Source organism: Piliocolobus tephrosceles, chromosome 1 (assembly GCF_002776525.5).
Source record: "Piliocolobus tephrosceles isolate RC106 chromosome 1, ASM277652v3, whole genome shotgun sequence".
Classification (NCBI taxonomy): Eukaryota; Metazoa; Chordata; class Mammalia; order Primates; family Cercopithecidae; genus Piliocolobus; species Piliocolobus tephrosceles.
Window position 1 is genome coordinate 51,382,811 of NC_045434.1, and position 7,521 is coordinate 51,390,331.

Genomic DNA, 7,521 nt, shown 5'->3' on the forward strand with positions numbered 1-7,521 from the left:
GTGACAGACTGGATTAAGAAAATGTGGCACATATACACCATGGAATACTATGCAGCCATAAGAAAGGATGAGTTTGTGTCCTTTGTAGGGACATGGACGCAGCTGGAAACCATCATTCTCAACAAACTATCACAAGAAGAGAAAACCAAACACCGCATGTTTCCACTCATAGGTGGGAACTGAACAATGAGACTACTTGGACTCAGGAAGGGGAACATCACACAATGGGGCCTATCATGGGGAGGGGGGAGGGGGGAGAGATTGCATTGGGGAGTTATACCTGATATAAATGATGAATTGATGGGTGCTGACGAGTTGATGGTTGCAGCACACCAACATGGCACAGATATACATATGTAACAAACCTGCATGTTATGCACATGTACCCTAGAACTTAAAGTATAATAACAAAAAAAAAAAGAAAGAAAGAAAAAAAAAAAGAAAAAAAATAAAACAGTTAAGCTTTTCAAGATCTACTATTTTCCTTTCAATCTTATCCCATACTCGAAGGCAATTCTTTTTAGCTTTGTTGAGTTATATTTGATATATAATAAATTCGACACATTTAATGTATACATCTGACTAGTTTGGATATATGCATACATCTGTGATAACTATCACCATAACCAAGGCAGTAAACAACTGCATCACTTCAAATAATTTGCTTATGTTTTATTGCTGGATGTTTTTGCTTATTTTATAAGAACTTTAAATATGATATCTATATTCTTATATTTTTAAATGAACAATACAGTATTGTTAACTATAGAGACTATATAGGCAGCAGATATCTCGAATTTATTCATCTTGCATAACAAAAATTTTATGTCCATTGAAAACAAATTCCTCATTTTTCCCTTCTGCTAGTTCCTGACACCACCATTGTATTGCCTGTTTCTGTTAGTTTTACTATTTAGATACCTCATAAAAGTTGAATCGTATTTGTCCTGTGACTAGTTTGTTTCACTTAGGGTAATGCCCTATGCATTTAAATATGTTGTTACAAACAGTAGGATTTTGTTCTTTCTTAAGGCTGAATAACTTTCCACTGTGCATTTATATACCCAAATTTCTTTTTCTATTCATCTGTTGATGGACATTTGAGTCGTTTATATATTTTGGCTATTGCAAATAATTCTGAAATGAACATGGTGGGGGCAGATACGTCTTCAAGATCTTGATTTTAATCCCTTTGGATATATAATGAGAAGTGTGATTACTGAATCATATAGTAGTTCTTTTTTAAAAACTTTTGAGGAAATTCCATATGGTTTTCCACGTTGGCTCCACTATTCTTCATTCCCAACATTATAGAATGGTTCCAATTTTACCACATCCTCATCAACACTTGTTATTCATTCGTTCATTTAAAAATGATAGTCATTCTAACAAGCGTGACATAGTATTTTGTTTCATTATAGATTTTATCTGCATTTCCAGGGTGATTAGTAATGCCGAGGTCCTTTTCATGTAGTTGGTAGCCATTTGTAAGTCTTACTTGGAGAAACGTCTATCCAAATCCTCTGTTACTTTTGTTAAAGCAGGTTATTTGTTGTAAAGGGAGAAACATTATTTTGAAACAAACTGTCATTTTATTTAGATGATATATTTTGGGAATAACTTTTAGAATCTTTCTCCTTCAATTGCTTTTCAATAATGGAATTGTTTTGCGTTGTGGATGGTGCACAATGTATATTAGAAAATACATTATTTTCTAAATGAACTGGTATGAATAAAAAAAGCAGGATTTCTTGAGAAGCAAAATACATTAAGTGTCTTAAAGATTATGATTTATAGAATATAATAATTACATCACTTCAAATGACATGTTAGCATTAAAACTACATTCTATTACCTGAAAATGAGCAATTTACATTTTATCTCATTGTCATGACTAGATTCTTTTTATAAATTAGAGGATATCATGCAGTAACTGCTGAATTTGCAAATGTTAAGAAAGTGTGTAAGTTCACAGTAAGCATTTTCATCAAGCTGAATAAATGTGTCATACATTTTATTTAAAACAGAAATTTCTCCCATTAATGGTTTATTACTCTGCTGAACATTTTGTTTCGTTAACATTATATGCTGGAATTTTTCTGTCTTACCTTCAATTTTGTAGGTCAAATAAAATGCTAATGATTAAAAATAAATACCAAGTTCAAATTAGTACCTAGCACATTGACTAGCATTGGTAGATATTCAATGTTTTGAATGCTTACTGAATCAACTGAATTACAGTTCCATTTTTGGCCACATTATAGAAACTGTATACCTCAATATTTATGTTTGTATTTTAGAAAATGTTGACCTAATTAGAAATGTGGGTAAGTGCTGGGTGTCCTGTTGTGTACCTGTAGTGCCAGCTATCAATACTAGGGTGGTTGATGCAGTAGGACTGCATGAGCCAAGGAGTTCCAGTTTGGGCAATGTGGTGAGATGCTGTCTCTAATTTAAAAAGAAAAGAAGAAGAAGAAAGAAGAAGGAAGAAGAAGAAGAAGGAAGAAGGAAGAAGAAGAAGAAGAAGAAGAAGGAGGAGGAGGAGGAGGAGGAGGAGGAGGAGGAGGAGGAGGAGGAGAAGGAAAAGAAGAGGAAGAAAGAAGAAGAAGAAATGTGATATTTCAGCTCCGTATTTCATTTAAATCTTACAGTCAGGCACTGTGGCTCATGCCTGTAATCCTAGCACTTTGGGAGGCCAAAGCAGGCAGATCACTTGAAGTCAGGAGTTTGAGACCAGTCTGGCCAACATGGCAAAACACCATCTCTACTAAAAATACAGAAATTTGCTGGCATACTGTCGGGCACTTGTAATCTCAGCTACTCTGAGGCAGGAGAATCTCTCGAACCCGGGAGTCAGAGGTTGCAGTGATCCAAGATCATGCCACTGCACTCCAGCTTGGGTGACAAAGCTAGACTCGATCCTAAAACTAAACTAAACTAAACTAAACTAAACTAAACTAAACTAAACTAAACTAAACTAAACTAAAATAGTATATCACAATATATGTGTTATATGAAAGAAAACAAATATGAAAATTAATTATTCCTATAGTTTATGTTTAAAATATAATTATTTGTCATTTCATATTTCCCATTTTGAGAGGCAGTTTTTATGCTTCATTTTACAGAAAAGGATTATACATGTTACATCATTTGCTCAAAAGATATGCCCAGTTATTTTAAAGGATAGGGCTTGGATTTGAATCAATATATTATTTCCACAGTACTTCTTATTCTGTATAAAATAAGTTGTTCATATAAGAATTACAAGTGTGTATCCAACCCCTTTGAGTTATAGTATGAAGAAATATATTTAAATAAAATATAGATTTAAACATTGAGAAACCTTAGGAATTGCTAAGAATATGAACTGTTGAGTGGATTTTTAAATAATTATGAATTTATATGAAATTCATTATTATAATAAGCATATTTTGTTATCTGAATTTTTTAAAAAGTGCTGCTTTTCCTCAGATAACTCCTCATATGCTTCTCTTTATTAAAGAGTCTCTAGGTTTATGAAAGGAGAACTATGTGAACAACATGTTATTGTGACATTAAGGGTGAGAATACTCCTAAACTCATGCTGGGCTTTGTGAATACCTCAGCTGGCATGAATTAAAATCTGGTGTTATTTCCTTGATCCAGTTTTTAAACATGTAGAATTGTATATCCCTTGTCTTTCACCTCCCACTGGCTTCAGTCTGTATGGTCTTAGCTATACCCTCTGTCTACATTTGAATAAGCCACCCCAATCTCTGTTTTCCAATATACGGTCGATATTCACTACGGTGAGAATCATGGTAAGAATCTTGTCTTTCTTTAGGAAGAAACTGACAATCAATTATGTTAAGAAGGAAAAGGTAACTCTGTTCTGGCCTCTATATTATCCCAGCACCTGCCAGAGAGTCTGAGACTATAAATATTTGCTGAAGAATGAATTGGATGTGGATCTTAGCTTAGAATATAAAAGAATGATAGTACTAATAAAAATGAAGCATAGTGCATAGTGCAAAGTGCTACCTAGTTAATTTGTCAAAGAAAGAAAAGAGAAATGGGTTCTAGAGATAAAGATTAAAATACTTTTCTCTGGGATATATATATAATTGAAAGTTGAGAATGCAGAATGAAAAAGAACTCCAATATCAACATGGTAAAGGTATATTAGAATATAAATATTAATGTTAAAAATACATGAACATCTTACTATTCTATTGCTCTAAATCAATATCTAGTGAACTTTTTTATTTTGTATTGCTATTTTCTATTGTATTGTAGAATGAGTGTGTGTGTGTGTGTGTGTGTGTGTGTGTATGTACGTGCTCATGGTACAAAATATTATAATTTACTTTTGAAGGCTTCGTAATAAAATATTTTATGTTATACCTTAACAAACATGTGTAAAATAAACATTAATTCTATAGATTTTTACAAAGAAATATATGCTGTAAACTTTGGCAAAGGCCATCTTATACATTGGTAGATTGTTCTCCTATTTCTCCTTCATTATTTATTTGACAAAATTAATATATTTCTAGAAATCATAAAGATACTTTTCAACAATTAATGCATGTGAACTGTCTTTATAAAAACAGCAGTGTTTTGAAAGTGGCATTGCTATCATTATGATTAATACATTAGAAAATATATACATGTGGTAATTAAGCAATACATTCTTGAACAACCAATGAGTCAAAGATGAAATAAAATGGAAATCAAAAAATACCTTGAGAAAAGTGAAAATGAAAACAAAAGATACTCATACTTACTCCATGTAGTAAAATAAGTTCTAAGAGAACAGTTTAACAGCAATAAAGGCCTACACAAAGAAAAAGGAAATCTCAAACAGCCTAACTTTACACCTCAGTAAACTAAAAAAAGAACAAGCTAAATCCCAAATCAGCGGAAATAAGGAAAGAATAAAGATCACAGTAGAAATAAAAGAAATAGAGACTAGAAAGGTAATAGAAAAAATCAGTATAACTAAGAGTCGTTTTCTTGGAAAAGATAAAAAATATTGGCTGGGTATGGTGACCCATGCCTGTAATCCCAGCACTGGGAGAGGCCTAGGCGGGCAGGTCACGTGATCAGGAGTCCCAGACGGGCCTGGCCAATATGGTGAAACCCCGTCTCTACTAAAAATACACAAATTAGCCTGTCGCGGTGGCACATGCTTGTAGTCCCAGATACTCGGGAGGTTGAAGCATGAGAATCGCTTGAACCTTGGAGGCAGAAGTTGCAGCGAGCCGAGATTGTACCACTGCACTCCAGCCTGGGCAAGGGAGCGAGACTACACATCAAAATAATAATAATAATAATAAATCAAAGATAAACAAAATTGACAAATCTTTAGGGAGACTAAGAAAAATAAAAGACAAGTAAAATCAGAAATGAAGGAGGAGACATTAAAACAGGTGCCAGATAAATATAAAGGACCATAAGAGACTACTATATACACCAACAAAATGGATAACTTAGAGGAAACATACATAGTAGACATACAAAACCTACTAAGACTGAATCGAAAATAAATTTAAAATATGAACGAACCAATGACAAGAAAGTAGAGTGAATTGGTAACGAAAAACTCCCATGAAAGAAAATCCCAGTTTCCAGATGACTTCATTGGTGAATCTACCAAAATTTAAGCAAGAATAATGCCAATCATTTTCAAACTATTTCTAAAAACTAAAGAGGAGAGAAAATTTTCAAACTTATTTAGGAAATACTTCCAAACTTCAGCAGTGATTTTTCTCATTGAGTATGTTGCTATGTATGCGTTTATCATACAGGGCTTTTTTGTATTTAAGTACGTTGCTTCTTTACTTAATTTATTCAGAGTTTTTATGATGAAAGTATGTTGAAATATATCATATGCTCTTTCTGCATCCATTTAGATGATCGTGATTTTTATCCTTCATTTTTTAAATATTGTATAATCCATTTATTAATTTACATACACTGAGCCATCCTCATATCCCAGGAATAAATCACAACTGGATATTGTGTAGTTTATTTACATGTGCTGTTGCATTCTATTTACTAGTATTTTGCTCAGGATTTTTGCATCTATGTTCATCAAGGATATCGTCCTGTAATTTTCTTTTCTTTTAGTTTCCTTGTCTGGCTTTAGTATCAGGGTAAAGCTGGAGTTTGGAAGTATTCCCTAAATAAGTTTGGAAGTATTCACTCCTCCTCAATTTTGAGTGAGAGTTTCAGTTAGACGGGAGGAATAAAAAAAACACAGAAAGTAGAAGGAAACATCAGAGGTTTCTGGAATGCTGATATATTATTTTACCTGATCTCAGTTCTGCTTACAAAGGGTGTGGTCCATTGATCAAAAATCATCAAGTTGAATACTTTTATATGTATATTATTCTGATATAAGAAGTTGAAAAGTAAAAAAGAAATGGAGAAAATCACCATTCATTTTAAGGGTACAGTTTAGATATTAGATGCCTAATATTTGCTCTCAAATTGGGTACCACGTAATATCCATATCCTAGTCATGTTTAGCTGAAAGAAAAGCTAAAAAATGTGGTCAACTTTTTGTTAACCATGTGTTCAGTAAAAATATGAAGTTCTATTATAAAAGGGCAAAAGAAAAACTGGAAATTGAGGGACAACTGGGGTTTCTGCCATCAAGAGTTGGGCCTTGTTTCCAGAAAAGATGTTAAAATGATAGTTCTGTTGTAGTGCCTTTCCCTAGTATTAAAATATATTATAAACCAAAATAAAATTTAAGAAGCAATGAAGAAACAATTTTTCATGGAAAAACCTAATAAAACATTAACAATATATTTGGATCTTAGATAAAATAATCAAAAATATATATTACTTTATCTGTAGATGCAGTCTTTTAAAAATTGTATCAAAATGCCTATATTTGAATTATTTTGTGTGTATATACAACTCAACTGAAAAACTGTTTTATGAAGGTCATTTAATGTCAATGCCATCTGTGCATAAGAGCTAACAACTCGTTTCATTAAATGATGCTTTTATATGGCTTGAATGCTAAAATCATCATTTATGCAAAAGATTTCTACATTCCATTACTAGATAGTGGCAGCAGACTGTCAAAGAAAGTGTTTTGTTTTTTTTTTTTAATTATTATTATACTTTAAGTTCTAGGGTACATGTGCATAATGTACAGGTTTGTTACATATGTATACTTGTACCATGTTGGTGTGCTGCAACCATCAACTCATCAGCACCCATCAACTCGTCAGTTACATCAGGTATAACTCCCAATGCAATCCCTCCTTCCTCCCCCAACCATGATAGGCCTTGGTGTGTGATGTTCCCCTTCCTGAGTCCAAGTGATCTCATTGTTCAGTTCCCACCTATGAATGAGAACATGTGGTGTTTGGTTTTCTGTTCTTGTGATAGTTTGTTGAGAATGATGGTTTCCAGCTGCATCCATGTCCCTACAAAAGACACAAACTCATCCTTTATTATGGCTGCATAGTATTATTCCATGGTGTATATGTGCCACATTTTCTTAATCCAGTCTGTCAC